This window comes from Sapajus apella, unplaced genomic scaffold (genome assembly GCF_009761245.1).
Source record: "Sapajus apella isolate SASKATOON/1434 unplaced genomic scaffold, GSC_monkey_1.0 scaffold39, whole genome shotgun sequence".
Taxonomy (NCBI): Eukaryota; Metazoa; Chordata; class Mammalia; order Primates; family Cebidae; genus Sapajus; species Sapajus apella.
This window is the reverse complement of record NW_022436979.1, coordinates 4,795,608-4,814,260: the sequence shown is the minus strand read 5'-3', so window position 1 is coordinate 4,814,260 and position 18,653 is coordinate 4,795,608.

The window sequence follows — 18,653 nt, the reverse complement described above, 5'->3', positions numbered from 1 at the left end:
TGTGTTCATCTCCGGTTACAAACCATTGACCAAAGCAAACAAGACACATGGCAAACCCAGTGGAACGGGGGTAGAGAATATCATCCAGTCCACAATGGAAAGTCATTAAAAATAAAGGTAAGGGGCAAAAGGCAGGAACAGAGGGAGTACTAAATAATTAAGACTGTCACTATAATGTATCTGTAGAGCTTAGAGAACTTACGACTCTGGGAATCGGCTCTTCACCTAAAAATTCTATGCAATTATATTAATTCATTGGCATTCTGTAAATATACTACATGAGTTGTTAGACACTTTTAAGCATATTTTTACACACTGAAGTTAGTTTACCTCTTAACTGAAACACAGGAACCTGTTTAAGACAGTTAGTATAGAAGGAAGTTTGTGATTTCTTATTGAAACAATCAATCTGTGTCTCAAATTTAAAACCTCAAATTAAGCCATTTCAGAAGACAGTTCTTCCGGTTATAATATTAGTGAATGGCTTTTTGAAAGTAATGAAAAGAAAATATACTCAAACAAGTTTAGTTCTAATTGCTTAAATTAGGAAAGTTTGTGTGTTTTCAAGAAGTATTGGTATATTTAATTGTAGACTGATTGCAACCAAAATTGTTTTAATTAGAGAAATTCATATATATCATAGATTTTGGAATAGAAGAATTTAAAAAGACAAAATAATGGAAACATCACAATCCATCTAAAAAAAGCAGATCCTAGAGCTATGCCCCAGAAAACAATGTTAAAATTTTGGTCAGCAATACAGAAATAAAGCTCCATAACTTTAATAGAAATATACCTGAACAGAATTTAATTAAGTAAAAGTGTGCCAAAGGAAATTGTATTTTTCATGGCCCTCAAAGACTCATACGTTAGAACAATAATTTTGTACTTGGGGAATTCTTCTCATATATATTTCACATTTATTGATCATGTGCTACATTCCATACATTTCTCTAAATAAACCAACAAATAATAATAACAACACAAATATAGATTAGGTATTATTTTTATTATACAAAAGAAGAAATTGAAAACAGGTTAACGACTTGCTCTTGATCAAATAGCTAGATAATGCAAGGCAGGATTCTAACTCTAGCAGTCAGGTTCCAGATTCAGCATTCCTCACCAATATGCAACACTGAATCCCATACATGGTTCCCCGTAGTGCCGAGGAGAATTTCGTAACTTGTCTAGTCCTTGTCTGGGTCCTTGTTCCAGAGGATTCTCCACAATGTTAACCAGTCACATTTTTGACCTCACTCCCTTATGCCTTCATTAAATCCTAAGCCTGAACTGCTTTTCCAGACAGTGTGGATTGTTGTTTGATATCAATGAAATAAGATCAAAAAAGGGAAAGGCTTTAAGATCCTATCAAAGAATTGCCTCTAGGTCGGTTCTAGAAATGTCTCCACAGACCCATGTAGCTGTCCTTTCTTGCAGTGCACACAGAGGCCTCCATACTATCAGCAAGGGTGGTGACGGATGCTTTCAATGTTCATTATATAACTAAGCAAGGGCATATTCAATCGATTCTAAACTTCTGATAGTAACATGATTAACAGCCATGTCAAATCAAATGTAACTGTAAGGGTTATTGCCGAGTTTAAAATGAGGAAACTGAGACTAGCATAAGAAAATTAAATGCCAATTTATTCAGCTCACAGGTGAGGTTCTGTGGTCCGGGAAAGAGGGGCCAGAGAAGTTGCACGTGGCTTCCTGAGGCGTGTGTTTTTATAGCGAGTGAGGGTGTCTTGATTGGTTATAAGGGAACAGGATATGGTCGGGGCAAGCTGCTATTGGTAGGTAGGCGGGATTTCCAGAGAGCAGGCTGCCCAGGGGAGTAAGACCTGGACGGGGCAAAATGCTATTGGGAAGATTTTGGCGGGGCTTTTTTTAAATTTTGGCCGGGTTTTTTCAACGGCGGGCTCGGTGCCGAGCGCAGAGTGGTGACGCAGTTGTTGGGCACGGAGAGGGATGGGCATGCCCGAGCTCCCAGTGAGGCAACCGGCTTTACATTCCGACCCTTTTGATTATATAGGATGCCGCTTCTTTCTGGCTACTTCCTGCTGAGTAGGGGCTGAGTCAGTTGGCTGGTGCCTCGGTTGGGAGTCGGACACAGGGGTGAAGCAACATCTGGTTTACGGCTACCCTGGAAATTTCCCTTATGCGGCCTGTAAAAACCTGAGGGAAAAAAGGGCTAGCATTAGCAAAAGACAAACAACTATAATGGGGGTGATAATGGGATCTAGCCAGGTAAGCATGGGGGATTGCCACCAGTTAAGAGACGAGGCTGGTGCATTCTGTTTTCTTTGGAGGTCTTCTTGGAGGTGATAGAGAGTGTTGACGTTCTCTTCTACAAGGCCTGTTTCATTGACATAGTAGCAGCACTGTTCCTGAAGAAACAGACAGGTACCTCCTTTTTCTGCCATTATCAGGTCTGGGGCCCGTCGGTTTTGGAGAGTTACCTGGGCCAGCGATGTGATTTGTCACTGGAGGGAGGCTAGAGAGGCGGCTGATGCTTCAATGGCTACACGGAGCTTGTCTTTTAGTTGAGTGGCTGAGGTGACACCATAGTCCAGGGCGCTACTCCCTATTCCAGCTGCTGCTAGAGAAGATGCTAAGCTAAGAAGATGCTAAGTAGAGGCCAACCACTATTGGGAGGAAGACTGCTCATTTGCTCCGGTGATTAGGGGACGGTGCAGGTGGCGGAGGTGAGAGAGGAAGGGGAGGTAGGATGCCTGTGGAGGTGGTGGTACCTGGAAGTTATGGGAGACCAGGAAAGGCCGGCCGTATAGCAGCTCAAAGGGGCTGAGGCCTGTTGGCCCTCATGGGGTGGCTGTGACCCAGGCTAGAGCAAGAGGTAGGAGTGTGGGCCAAGAGAGGTTTACCTCGATGGTAAGTTTGGTCAAATGGTCTTTGAGGATGCCATGAGCCCATTCAACTTTACCTGAGGACTGAGGGTGGTAGGGGATGTGCAGTTTCCAGGAGATGTTGAGGGACTTGGCAACTAGCTGGGCTACTTAGGCCATAAATGCTGGACTGTTGTCTGACTGGATGGTTGCAGGCAAGCCAAAACGAGGGATGATGTCTTGAACTAAGAGGGAGGCCACTGTATTTGCCATCTCCTGGGAGGTGGGGAAGGCTTTAATCCAACCTGAAAAAGTATCTACAAAAGTTAGGACGTAGCGGAGCTTTTTGTGAGTGGGCATATGAGTGAAGTTAATTTGCCAGTTTGGGGCCGGTAGGTTGCCACGCATTTGGTGGGTAGGAAAGTGTGGCATTAAGCCTCCCTGAAGTGAGACCTTAGAGCAAGTAACGCATGCTTTGTGTACCTGCTCAACTGTCTGTTGTAGACCTGGTGAGAAAAAGAGGGGCTGTACAAAGCGGTGTAATGCCTTAGGCCCTATATGTAAGGATTGGTGGATTTCAGCAATAATTTTAGGGGCCCGTTCCTGGGGAAGGGCGATTCTGTTATTTAGGAAGATTCAGCCCTGATTAGATTCTGCTCCCCTCTTTAGTACAGGGCCTGTTTTTCTGATGGTGAGTATACAGGCTGTGTGGCAGTGGTAAGGAAGAGAACAGGGGTAGGGGTTAACTTGGTGTTAGTTAAAGATCTTGCTGCTGTATCTGCCCGCGCATTGCCCTGGGAGACGGCATTATGCTGGGCCCGGTGTCCTTGGCAGTGCATGACTGCAACTTCCCTGGGCAATAAGGCCTGTAAAAGGTTGGAGATCTGTGTAGCATTGATTATGGGGGTTGGAGCGAGGAGTTAAGACAGGGCGTGGCGTCTGTTAGGAGTGGCAGTAGGAGGTGGGCGGATGATGGGCTTGAGTGTGGGGAGCCAGTGAGTTGGAGAGTGGTCCCCACAGTCTGAAAAATGTCTCGTCCTAAAAGGGGGATGGGGCACGAGGGTATGATTAAAAAGGAATAGGAAAAGGGATGTCCCTCAAGGACACAGGCTAAAGGATGGTTTTGATTAGGACAGGAATGCTTACGATTAATTCCAATCACTGAAACTGGGGAAGGTATGCTAGGTCCTGAGTAGGAAGGCAATACAGAATAGGTAGCCCCCATGTCCACTTAAGAAGGAAATGGACTTACCCGTTACCTGTAGCATTACCCTGGGCTCAGCAAAGGTGATGGGGGTCTTCCAGTCCAGGCTGCCTCAGTCATCTAGAAGGCCAAGAAGTTCAAGCAAAGGGATTGCTTCCTGCGGACCGGCCTGCCCTTCACATAGAGGTTTCAGGGGTGGGCCTGTAGTCCAGGATGGGCAGTCAACCTTTCAGTGTCCAGTCTGTTTGCAGCTCGGGCAGGGTCTGGGAGGTGGACAAAGACAGGGGCACTACTGTGCCCAGTGTCCCTCTTGGCCACATTTGAAGCAGGGCCTGGGCAGGACCCTTGAAGAATTTTGGGAGGGTTTTGATGGACCCCCCTCCAACAGATGGTCGGTGGGCTGCTGGCCTCAGGGCTGCTACAAGAGCTTGGGTTCGGAGGCCTACCTTTTACTGTAGATGGGCCTGGTGGGTGGCTTCAGCCTTTTCATCTCACCCATTAAAAACTTTAAATGCCATGTTTACCAGGTCTCATATGGGAGTCTGGAGGCCCTCCTCAGCTTTTTAAGTTTCTTTCTAATGTCAGCTGCTGACTGAGAGATGAAATGGGGGGCTAGGACTGTAGCATCCACTAAAGAGGCCAGGTCTAGTTGGGTATGAAGGATCATAGCATTAGTTTATCGGTCAAGGAAGGCAGCTGGGTTTTCAGTAGGACACTGAGTTACTTCCCTTAACGTATCATAATGAACTAGCTTTTGGGCTGTGCTTTGCATGCCTGCTAGGAGGCATTGTAGCATTTGGTCTCAGTGGCGGTGGCCATCTTGACCAGTTTGATAGCCCCAATTAGGTTCGGCCTCGGGGACCGCTGCTGCGCCTACTGGCATTTGACTGTTGGTTAGATGTACCTGATCAGCATGTGCCTGGGCTGCTGTAAGAATTCAGTCTCGCTCATCTGGGGTGAGGGTGGAGGATAGGATTACATATGTGTCATGCCAGGTAAGGTCATATGCCTGGGTTAGATAGCAGAACTCTTTGGTGTAGGCAGTCGGGTTAGTGGAGAAAGACCCCAGGCGCTTCTCGATAGCCGATAGGTCAGAGAGAGAAAACGGAACATGCACTCTTACAACTCCCTCGGCCCCGGCTACCTCATGCAAAGGGCAGAGGAGTGGGGGGTCGTGAGAACGGGTGCAAGCACTGATGGGAGAAGTCGTGTTAGAGTTTTGGGGAGGAGAAGGAGAAGAGGGAGGAGGGAGTTGAGGTCCCACATAAGGAGGAGGGTTGGTAAAGTGGGCAGGGGCAGGACAGGTCTTCCGGGTTTTTGGAAAGTGCAGAGCCAGGTGGGGCTGAGGGCAAAGGCGGGGTTTTGGCTAACAGGACCTGGGTGGAGGAACAAGAGGAGCAGAGGGCTGGTCAGGAGCACAGATACCAAAAGGCCTGGACATAGGGGACCTCCGACCACTTGCTGTTTTTTTGGCAAAAGTTATCTAAATCTGTCAGGACATTGAAGTCAAGTGTGTCCTCTGGAGGCCACTTAGACTGGTTGTCCAGAGAGTACTGTGGCCAGGCCATGGTGGAGAGGAAGAGCAGCCTTTTCCTTTTTATGGAAAGGCCCAATTTGAGTAAATTTTGGACTAGACATCCCAATGGCAACTTGGGGTCTAGGCGGGACTCCTAATTACACATAGTTTACTCTCTGTTTCAGGGTAACTAGGGGTGAGGAAGGATTATAAAAAGATATTATATCCAACATAGGCAGAAATACTCCTGTCCCAGAGGGGGTGGCCAAGAGAATGTACAGCTACAATGATTATAATAAGAAAGAGAATAAAAAGAGACAGGGCTAGGGCTATTTGCCACATGGTAGAGTTAGAGGAAGTGAAAAGGAGACAGAGCTAGGGCTATCTGCCACATGGCAGAAGTAGAGGAAGTGAGGCCTCATTAGTAAAGGAAGAAGAGGAGAAGGAAGTAGAACAGAGTTACTTTTAGGGGCATGAAATCAGTAAAGGTCCCCTGCAGCCAGTGGTTTGTTACCCACTGTACAATATTTTCCACTCCAAGGGAAGCAGGTCTGAACCACTGTATATCAGCTAACAGGAGTCTAACAAAACTGGTGAACTGACAATAAAGACAGAGCCACATATGGGATTGACAGAAAAAGGATGGGTGCCCCCCAGATGGGAGAACAGTCTGATGCCTTCCCGGCCATGTCCCCGAAGGGATGTTTCAGGGCATCTTGGCTAAGCTGTCCCCGTATAACCCCCAGGCCTGGTCACCTTCAGATTCCTGAGGTGAATCACTGTTATGCCTTACAATGTCCCTGTGGAACCACGGGTTGAGGCCCACACAAGCCCTGTAGCCGTCAGGCCGTGGGACTACACATAAACTCACTCACTCACTCGTGTTGGGGTTAGGAAGAGAAACGAAAGTACAGTTACTTTATTAATGGGAGCTTGTATGCCAAAGGGCTAGTTTGGGATTGTAAGCCGGGGGTTTGGTCCTGCTCCTGGGCAGGGCCCAGGTTTATAAACAGGGCTTCTGATTACCCAAACCTCGGCCACTGCTGTGGAGATGAATGGAAGGGCAACTGAGCATCCCGGGCCATGCCACCAAACACCGGAGGCTGCAAGGGGGTTCAGGAAGGTGGGGACATCTCCCTCAGATTCCTGACCCTGAGAACCCCTTACAGGGAGAAGACAAGAGTGTAGGGACATTTCCTCTATGCTCAGGTCCTCAGAACAAGGCCGGGGCCCTCAGCCCATGGTGAGAGACGAGAAGGAGTACCCAACGTGGCTGGGGTTATGAGCAGGGTGTCCACGGAGCAGGCAGCGGGAGAGGCTATGGGCAACAGAAGTCTAACCTCGTGTTGGAGCGGCTCCCTGGTCTGTCTTCAGGTGGAGGAGTCAGTTTCCGCCAGGAGGAGTCTTACAGCTCCTCCCCGGCTTCTGGCACCAAATGTAAGGGTTATTGCCAAGTTTAAAATGAGGAAACTGAGACTTGCATAAGAAAATTAAATGCCAATTTATTCAGCTCCCTGGCGAGGTTCTGTGGTCTGGGAAAGAGGGGCCAGAGAAGTTGTGCGCGGCTTCCTGAGGTGTGGGGTTTTATAGCGAGTGAGGGTGTCTTGATTGGTTATGAGGGAACAGGACGTGGTTGGGGCAAGCTGCTATTGGTAGGTAGGCGGGATTTCCGGTGAGCAGGCTGCCCAGGGGGAGTGAGACCTGGGCGGGGCAAAATGCTATTGGGCAGGTTTTGGCGGGGCTTCTTTTAAATTTTGGCGGGGTTTTTTCAATGGCGGGCTTGGTGCCGAGTCTGGAGTGGTGACATAGTTTGGAGGCGTGGAGAGGAATGGGCATGTCCGAGGTTCCGGTGAGACAACTGGCCTTATAGTAACCAGCATATATTAGCAGTGAGGATTTTCTGGAAAAGTAAAATATTTCAGAAACAAGAGCAACAACAGCAATGGCAACAACAAACCACCATCCCACTGAGTTCTGTTTCAATCAGGGCGTTTGTCTTTTGGTTTTGTTTCGTTAATGTCAGAATGTTTCTCAGTGTGCTGCTCCAGCAGTCAGGCCTCATCGCTTCAATTTCAAACATTAACGCTGCTATTTTGCTAAGGTTATTGTTTCTTAGGTTTGCTGCAAGTATTAGTCTCTCCTAAGTTATATTTTAAAAGACTGGAAGACTATTTGATAAATCAGAACTTTTTATGCCCCTGTTAACCCTACAGTATTTAAAGTTTTAAAAAAACCTCACTGTACCTAAGAACCTAAAGTACAATTTTAAAAACAGTACACAAATACATATATATATATATATATATATAATCATTGTTTTAGCCTTTTTTAAAAAAAAGAAAATGAAGTTTTTTTAAAAATGTTGTTCTTTAACTTTTATTTTAAATTCTGGGATATATGTGTAAAATGTGCAGGTTTGTTGCATAGGTAAACGTGTGCCCTGGTGGTTTACTGCACAGAGCAATCCATTGCTTACGTATTAAGCCCAGCAACCATTAGCGATTCTTCCTGATGCTCTCCTTGACCATGGCACCCCACAAACAGGCCCCAGTGTGTGCTTATTCCCCATAATATGTCCACGTTTTCTCATTGTTCAGCTCCCGGTGTTTAGTTTTCTGTTCCTGCGTTAGTTTGCTGATGGAGCTTCCAGCTCCATCCATGTCCCTGCTAATGTCATTTTAAGCTCCATAACCAAAAAGAAAAGTTTTAAAAGCAGGATTTTCTTTAAATCTATTTCATATTTATATATTTAATGCTATTGTAACTTTCTATAATATTTTTGTGCAACTTCTGAAAATATGCACAAAATAAAAGTTCCTGGAGACATTACCAACATAAAGACATATTACATAAAATACAAATTTAATATTAGAAATTCAATCCAGTATTATATTATTATGAGGGCTTTTTCACGTATTCATTCTTGCATTAAGGGTTTAGTTCACAGCAGTCCAGGCTTTCCATGAAGCGGTTATTCTGCTAGACCACTCACTTGCAAAACCCCTAGGATATTATTTTAATTACCTTTGTCCATCAAGGCCATAAAATTAAACATTTTACTTTCCCTTAATCTGAGAATGCTTCTGTAGCAAAAAGTGATAGTGCTATTTGTGCTTGTTTCTAGTGTTCTCTTAATTGTTTACTTGGTAAATTCTGTCTTATCATTACTTTTGCCAGAGGCATGTGAACCAGAGCAACACCATTTTGAATAGGGGACGGGTAAAATGATTCTGAGAGCTACTGGGCTGCACTCCCAGATGGTCAAGGCATTCTAAGTTACAGATCAGATAGGAGGTCAGCACAAGATACAGCTCATAAAGACCTTGCTAATAAAACAGTTTGCAGTAAAGATGCTGGCCAAAACCAATATGGCCATGAGAGTGACCTCTGGTCATCCTCACTGTGACACTCCCACCAGCGCCATGACAGTTTATAAATATCATGGCGACATCAGGAACTTGCCCTGTATGGTCTAAAAAGGGAAGGCATGAATAATCTACCCCTTGTTCAGCATGTAATAAAAAAAAAAAAAAAAAAAACATAAAAATGGGCAACCAACAGCCCTCAAAGCTTCTGTGTCTATGGAGTAACCCTCTTTTATTCCTTTACTTTCTTAATAAACTTCATTTCACTTTACGAACTCACCTTGAATTTTGGTGTGAGATCCAAGAACCCTCTCTTGGAGTTTGGATCAGGACCACTTTTTGGTAACACTTTTATGATTTAAGATTTAAAAAATTAGTTTATCAAGGATTTGGTTGTTTATGTGATTTTCAGTGATTTTTATTTAGAAAAATACCTTGAATTTCCTATCTACTATTTCTGGAAACTGGAAGTTGCTGAATATATACAGTGACTAGGAGACTTCTGAAAGAAAGAAAGGAGTAAAATTCTAAAATAACTAAAGGAGAAGATTGGTACTGCTATGAGAGAGAGTAACATGGCACTATAAAGCAAGATCGGAGACACCAGTGATTTAAGATGGTAGTTTCAGTAGTTAATTTTTTCTATGCTTAGAATAAATTCTCTTTAGATTTAAATTTTTGTAGAACTATTATCTTTTCTTGAAAATATGAATGTTAAATGTTACCCTACATTTACATGGTGAAGGTAATGAATGATGCCTAAATTAATTGCATATCTTAGAAGGTTCTTCACAATCGAGAGCGTAGGTATGCATTGTCAATAGGTCCTACAACTTTAAGGGAAATGATTTTTAACAAATCTTTTTTTTCCTCATCAACATTTTAGAGAAAGGACGTTAAAGGAAATGATATTATTCAAGGACCTGCTGTGAGTCAATTAGTGTAACATTACACTTTCCAAGAACGTATCTATGACATTGAGAACTTACAGTTCTTTATTTGTATGTCAACAACAAAATCTTTTTTATTTGTATTATTCATGGGTTTAAATTGGGCAAATTTTCAGACCTGTTTTTCTGCTTACGTCTGAGAGCAATAAATACGACTTTGTTCAGAATGAAGAACAGGGTGAAGAAAAGGTGCATGAGCCCACTCAGCAGCCTTTAAAAAATATCATTTACTCAATATACTCCTAAAGGAGAAGATTGGTACTGCTATGAGAGAGAGTAACATGGCACTATAAAGCAAGATCGGAGACACCAGTGATTTAAGATGGTAGTTTCAGTAGTTATGTATGTAAATGTATATGTATATATGTCCTAGGTGTGTGTATGTGTGTGTATAATTAAATACCAATAACAATATCATATCCAATATTTATCCATACTATAAGCAATTATATACACATACAATATGTGTGTATATATGATTATATTATGTATTATATACAGTAATATATACATGGATTATAATATGTATAGTATACACACATACTATATGTGTGTATATACATAATTACATATCTTTTTTTTTTTTTTAGAACGAAGAAAAGGAAAAAAAAAAAAAAAAAAAAAAAAAAAAAAAAAGAATAAAGGAAAGGAAGAAGGAGGAAGAGGAAGAGGGAGAGAGAACAGGGGTGTTGCTTTATTGCCCGGGCTAGAATGCAGTCTAAAACTGGGTATGCCTGTAATTGTGTTTAATAATAGAGACATTAAAAAAAAAAATGAGGGAAGAAAATAATTAACAAGCAGCCAACCAATATTTCATTTAAACCTGTAAATACGTGCGATGTAGTACTGATAAGAGTGTATATTTTGTGTATTTAAAGTGGAGAGTTCTATGAATGTTAATTAAGTCTACTTGTTCCAGATCTGAGTTCAAGTCCTGGATATCGATGTTAACATTCTGTCTCATTGATCTATCTAATATTGATGTTGAAGTCTCCCGCTATTATTGTGTGGGGGTCCAAGTCTCTTTGTAAGTCTTATATATCTGGGTATTTCTGTATTGGGTGCATATATGGTTAGGATCTTTAGCTCTTCTTGTTACATTGATCCTTTTATCTTTATGTAATATCTTTCTTTGCTTCTTTTGATCTTTGTTGCTTTGAAATCTATTTTATCAGCAAAAATTGCAACTCCTGCTTTCCATTTATTTATTTTTGCTCTCCATTTGGTTGGTAAATTTTTCACCATCCCTTTGTTTTGAGTCTTTATGTATCCTTGCATGTGAGATGGATCTGGATGTAGCATACCAATGGGTCTTGGCTTTTTTTGCCTGTCTGTGTCTTTGGATTGGGGGATTTAGTCGATTTAAATTTAGAATTAATAACAATATATGTGTGTTTGATACTGTCATTTAATGTTAGCTGGCTGTTTTGCCCGTTAGTTGATGCAATTTCTTAAATATGTTGATGTTCTTTATTTTTTGGTATTTTTTAGAAAGGCTGATACTGGTTGTTCCTTTCTATTTGTAGTGGTTCTTTCAAAAGCTCTTGTAAAGCAGGCCTGGTGGTGATGAAATCTCTGAGTGCTTGTTTGTTCACAAAAGATTTTATTTTTCCTTCGCTTATGAAGTTTAGTTTGGCTGGATGTAAAATTCTGGGTTGAAAGTTTTTTTCTTTAAGGATGTTGAATATTGGCCCCCACTCTCTTCTGGCTTGTAGGGTTTCTACTGAGAGATCTGCTGTGAGTCTGATGGGCTTCCCTTTATGGGTAACCTGACCTTTCTCTCTGGCTGCCCTCAGTATTTTCTCTTTCATTTCAACCCTGGTGAATCTGGCGATTATGTGCCTTGAGGTTGGTCTTCTTGACGAATATCTTTGTGGTGTTCTCTGTATTTCCTGGAGTTGAATATTGTCCTGCCTTGCTAGGTTGGGAAAGTTTTCCTGAATAATATCCTGAAGCGTATTTTCCAGCTTGGATTGATTCTCTTCGTCACATTCAGGTACACCAATCAAACGTAGATTAGGTCTTTTCACATAGTCCCATATTTCTTGGAGACTTTGCTCATTCTTTTTTATCCTTTTTTCTCTAATCTTGTCTTTTTGTTTTATTTCATGAAGTTGGTTTTCGACCTCTGATTTCTTCTGCTTGATCAATTCGGCTGTTAAAACTTGTGCATACTTCGCGAAGTTCTCGTGTTGTATTTTTCAGCTCCATTAATTCACTTATATTCCTCTCTAAATTGTGTGTTATTGTTAACATTTCTTCAAACCTTTTTTCAAAGTTCTTGGTTTCTTGGCATTGGGTTAGAACAAGTTCTTTTAATTCCCAGAAGTTTCTTATCATCCACTTTTTAAAGCCAGCTTCTGCTAATGGAACACAGTCTTTCTCCATCAGGCCTTGTTCTGTTGCTGATGAGGAGCTGTGATCCCCTGTAGAGGGAGAGGCGTTCTGAGTTTGGGTATTCTCAGCCTTTTTAGGCTGTTTTCTTCCCTTTGTTATAGATTTATCCATCTGTGGTCTTTATAATTACTGTCTTTATAGTTGGGTTTCTGAGTGGACGTCCAACTTGTTGATCCCCGGCGCTAGAATCTGAGCAACCCGCTGCGCCGGCCAAAACGGCGGCGTTAAGATTGATGGTGCTTTTCTGACTCTGCACCAAGAACCGCCACACCAAGGCAGCGGCAAAACCGCCTCACCGGCCTCAAGAGTCGCGCTGGCAACACGTGGGGCTCCTCCGCTGGGAATCTCCTGGTGTGTGAGCAACAAAAATTGATCTGAAAGTGTGGCGTCCTCTCGTTCTCTGCTCTTTCAGTGGGAGCTGCAATCCCGAGCTGCTAGTGATCAGCCATCTTGGATCTCTCTCCACATAATTACATATCTACATGTGTATAGTTAATATTATACACATGCATATGCATAATTCAATTCAGTACTATATTATTATGTGGACTTTTTCACTTATTCATTCTTGCATTAAGGGTTTAGCTCAGAGCTATCACAGCTTACCATGAAGAGGTTATACTGCTAGGCCACTCACCTGCAAAAGCCCTAGGATATTACCTTTGCCCACTGAGGCCATAAAACTAAACATTTACTTTCCCTTAATTTGAGAATGGCTTTGTAGCAAAACTGATCGTGCTATTTGTGCTTGTTTCTACTGTTCTTACTTGGTAAATTCTTACTGTCTTTTCATTACTTTTGTCAGACGCATGTGAACCAGAGCCAAACCATCTTGAATGAATAGGAGCTAGGTAAAATGATGCTGAGCCCTACGGGCTGCATTCCCAGACAGTTAAGGCATTCTAAGTTACAGGATGAGATAAGACGTCAGCACAAGATACACGTCATAAAGATCTTGACAATAATTATATACACACATGTGTATATGTAATTATATATATACACATACAGTATGCATAGGTATTGTTCTTAATATATATGAAATACTTTTATTTCATATTTATTACTTTTATTTCATGGACTAAATGCATATTAAGTGAAATTCGGGCTATTTAAAAACATAGAGGATAAACTTAGAAATATATATAAAAACAGATTTGAAAAAATATATATAAGTACAGTTTTGTAATTAAATTAAAATTGTAGTAAAAGTATATAAGGCTTCCAGTAAGAATAAAATGAAATAGATATAGGTTTTTAAGGTCTAAAAGGCACACTAGACACAACAGATGAGCAATAGATTGGAAGGTAGATTCGAAAAATATATGCCAAATATGGCATATATGTGCAAGTTATCATAAAGGAGGAAAGAGAAAAGGTGAAAAGGAGGAACGTAAAGGAGAAAACACTATTTTAGTAGGAAAAACAAAAGGGTAGAAACGCAGAGTCAAATTGCCTTCAGCATATGATTTACATACCCACTGGCCATATAGATGTTAGTTGTATACAAATTTAATTTTTGTCATTTATTTTAATCTCTTAGCCAAATTTGGATACAGGAAAACCTCAACAAAAATATAAAATAATTGGCCGGATATGGTTATTCATGCCTGTAATCCCAGCACTTCGGGAGGCCAAGGCAGGGGATCTCCAGCCAGGAGACTGAGGCCATCCTGGCTAACATGGTGAAAACCTGTCTCCATTAAAAACACAAAAATTTAGCTGGGCATGGTGGTGGGCCTGCAGTCCCAGCTATTTGGGAGGTTGAGGCAGGAGAATCACTTGAACCTAGAGAGCAGAGGTTGCAGTGAGCTGAGATCACACCCCTGCACTCGAGCCTGGGTGACAGAGCAAGACTCTGTCTCAACAATAATAATAATAATTTATTAGTTCAACTCAGTAATATTTAGTTTTCTAAAGCAATGATAAAACTTGGAGGTTTCAGGATACCATTTCAAAGGTCAGTTTATATTTGAAACCATGTAAGTTACCATGTAATCTTTGGAAAAAAAAACGTAAATAAAAGTGCACTTCTCTGAGGCTTGATTTACTCCTGTATAAAATGTAGATAAAAATATTCCCCATCCTTTAGGTGATATTGTGAACACCATAAAAAAATTGCACAGTTCCTGACATAAAGTCATTCCTATTTTTAGTAGAATTATATTCACAAGTTAGGTATGAAAATTGTAATAGTATTTAATATATAAAATAAGTAGTATATGTCCAATTATTTGCTTACAATACAATTGCTTTGTTCATCTCAATGAGAAAAATCCCTAAGGAGAAAATCACAACTTCCTTTCCCTCCCTCCCTCCCTCCCTCCTTCCTTTCCACCTACCTTCCCTCCTTCCCTCCCTCCCTTCCTCCCTTCTTTCCTTCCTTCATTCTTTCCTTCCTTTCTTTCCTTTGCTCTGTCATCCAGGCTAGAGTGCAGTGTCTTGATCTCGGCTCACTGCAACCTCTACCTCCCAGACTCAAGCAATCCTCTCACTTCAGCCTCCCATGTAGTTGAAACTACAGGTGCAGCCAAATTGACTGATTAATTTTTGTATTTTTAATAGACATGGAGTTTTGGCATGGTGTCCAGGCTGTTCTCAAGCTCCTAGTCTCAAGCGATCTGCCTACCTCAGCCTCCCAAGATGTTGGGATTACAGGAGTGAGCCACTGAGCCAGGCCTCTTCCTCACTTTCAAACACATACTCACTGTTTAGTACTTCATTCCTTGTCATGATTATAACTTGTAGAATAGCTATACTTACCTCTTTGGTAAAGCTTAGTTTCATCTAAATTGGGTTGTCAAATGCCATAAGATTATGCAAGGATATATATTTCTATTACTCATACGTTTTTGAAATATACAAGTTGCTAGTTTGTAGACACATTATTATCTTAGTTCTTTTTAAAATCGTTACACATTTACAAATATAGAGTTTTCCTTTCTACAGTTGCAGCTACAAGGTAAATTCTTTTTGCAGCTTCTCTTTCTCTCTAAGAGCATTTTCTGTAGTCACTCCCAGGCTCTGCTTAGCGTGTTTTCTCATACTTTAAGCTTTAATCTATCATTTCAAAAATAAATTTACACAATACCAGGATATATTCGTTTTCTAGATCATAAAATTTCTACATTTGATTATTTAGAGGAGTAATTTTCAGATTTCAGAATTTACTATAATCTATAGCCTGCTTACATCAACATATTTCACAAAATGTCAAAAGGTGATATAAATATTTAATGGCATAAAATTGTAGATTGCTTGGAAAAAAAATAGCTGAAATGCTTTCCTTCCATGTAATCACTCATACCTGCAATGTGACTTTTCATGTTTTGTTTTGTTTTGTTTTGTTTTTTCTCTAGAAATAGAGCCTGTCTGCTTTTGTGGCTCCTTGAATGCGCATTGTCTTTTGATTTCTTTTGAAGAGAAAGCAGTGGAAGAAACATATGTCCCGAGAGGTCTTGTATGCTTTTGTTCATCATCTTGGAATGCTGCCCAGACACTATGAGAATAAGTCTAGGCTAACTAACCTGTTGGATGATGAGAGACAATTGAGATTCCTATTGTCCCAATAGACAGATAGCCAATTGCCAGACATGTGAGTGAGGCTATTCTGCAAGAACCAGTCCATGGCCAACTGCCATCTGACCACAGATTCATGAAGGAGCTAATCTGAGATTACCCAGTCCTAGAGCACATTTGTAGAACTTCTGCTAATCCAGTTAATTCAGACTCCAGACTCATCAGCAAGCTATATATATATGCACACTACACTATATATACAGGAAGTACAGGTGCATGCCACCCGACTTGGCTGAGTTTGAGACCAGCTTGGACAGCATGCCAAAACTCAATGTCTATTAAAAATACAAAAATTAGCCAGGTGAGGTGGTGTGCACCTGTAGTTCCTCTATATATAGCTATATGTAGTTCCAATATATATGCTCTATAATATATATAGTTCCTATATATACTACATATATGTACCTATATACACATATGTATTGTGTACACATATCTATAGATATGTATATGTGTAATATGTATATACACATGCACACAGGGTATATATGTGTGTGTGTGTGTGTATGTGTGTGTGTATATATATATATATATATATATAGACACATATCAGTCATTCTGCCTCACCAACAGATTTTAGGATAATAATAAAATCAATCTTCTAAAAACTATTGGTTTAGTATGAGTTTAAATCTGGTAAGTAATGTATCCCTTACCATTTATAGGCATTTTAGTATATATCTTAATTACAATGTTTTTGTTGCTTTTATTTAGTCTCTAAAGTTTTTAAAAAGTTAGATTTCCACACTAGTTAGAATGTTTACTTGACCCTTATCTCATAAAATAGTCATTTTTATTATTCAATAAATTTATCTTTCAAGTTTGATGGTTTCTAATTTGATACCTTTATAAGTCCACCTACTGGCTTTTGCTGTCCAAGAGAGATTTTCAAAGGTTTAATTTCTTTATTATATATATTTAAATGATTCTCCTTTCTGAACAATCAATGTTAATAGTATTCAAACAAAGAATTTATATATAGTATAGCTGTTTAGATAGTGTGTCTGAATTCCACTCTTTCAAAAGACAACTTTGTTCTTTTCAGTCAATTTATGGTATATATTGGCCTATATCTTTCCTATATTCATTAAAATCAAAGCCCAATTCAGCTAATTAATTTGGAATACCTAAAGTTGATGGAGTCTTTCAACTGAATTTTCCTTGAAATTCAATACTTTTACATATGTAAAGCTTACTTAATATTAATTTAAAGATTAATTCATGGGCATTAAATATTCAACATAAAGAAATATTAAATAATATAATGCCACTATTTCTAAATTTATAAATATGTTTATTTTTCCATTATTAAAAGACTAAAGAACACAGAAATGAGTCTCCAGGAATCTGAAGCAACAGACTATTGTGTGGAAATATGGTTTCCAGTGTAAACAAAAAGTACTCTAACACATAATTTTCTCTTGGAATTATTTTATATCTGTTACATTGCAGAACAAAATTAATATTTTCCAAAAAAATCTTTGACAGTTTTAAGAAGTGTTACTGTGCATATTTCTGAGCTCCTAGTAAGTTTTTCTCTTTGTATTTATTCACTTGTCTCTCCAGTTCAACTATTTCTTAGGTTTCTGAAGCTGAAACCAGTCTCATACTAAGGACTTTATGTAACTGTACAATCTAAGGGCCCCTCAAGACTAAATAAATAAATTCAATCTGTGTTAAGCAGTCTTACTCTTAGTAAATGTTTCTGATATTTAATACTATGGCCTTTGAAAACGTGTGATTTGTTTTTGTTTTTGTTTTTTGACTTGAACTCTAGAAATAAGGAAATAGTTTATGTTGTCATTGAATGACAGAGTTAGGGGACTAATATTTTATTAGCTTTTGGAATAGACAAATTGAAAGATTACATCTTCTCATTTGAATACATCCATCCATCTCTTCCTTCCTTCCTTCCTTGCTTTCTTCCTTCTTTCCTTCCTTCCTTTCTTTCTTCTTTCCTTCCTTCCTTTCTTCCTTCCTTCTCTTCCTTCTTCCTTCCTTCTTTTTCCTTCCTTCCCTTCTTCCTTCCTTCTCTTCTTCTTTCCTTCCTTTCTTTTCTTCCTTCCTTCCTGCCTTCCTTCCATTTTCCCTTCTTTCCTTCCTTCCTTCCATCCTTCTCTTCCTTCTTCCTTCCTTCCTTCCTTCCCTTCTTCCTTCCTTCTGTCCTTCCCTTCTTCCTCCCTTCCTTTTCTTCTTCCTTCCTTCCTTTCTTTTCTTCCTTCCTGCCTTCCTTCCATTTTTCCTTCTTCCTTCCTTCCTTCCTTTCCTTCTTCCTTCCTTCTCTCCTTCCTTCCTTCCTTCTCTCCTTCCTTCCTTCCTTTCTTCCTCCCTCCTTACCTTCCTCTCTCCTTTCATCCCTCCCTCCCTACCTTCCTTCTTTCATGGAGGCACAGCTAGACTACAAGAAAATATATAGATAATATTTGCAAGCTTGTTAGTCTAAGAAAATAACATAAGTATTTTTCTCTGAAAGTTTGAAAAATGATAAAACAAATATACAAAGGAAAAATATAGAATTGAAAAATTAGCTTCGGATATCACCATATCTAAAATTGTCAGGTTCCTAGGTACACAGAAAAGACAAATTCTGATAAACATTCTCCATTATTTTTAAAGAGGTAGATGAAAGAGATTAACATGCTCTTTGTTTTTCTACAAAATAATTGGATTGAAGCAGCAAATATGACAGTGACAGGTATGTCTTTTTTAATGTCATTTATTATTGATTTTCATACAATATAGAAGCATATAGATGATAGATAAACTAGAAAGATAAATAATAGACAAATGGAT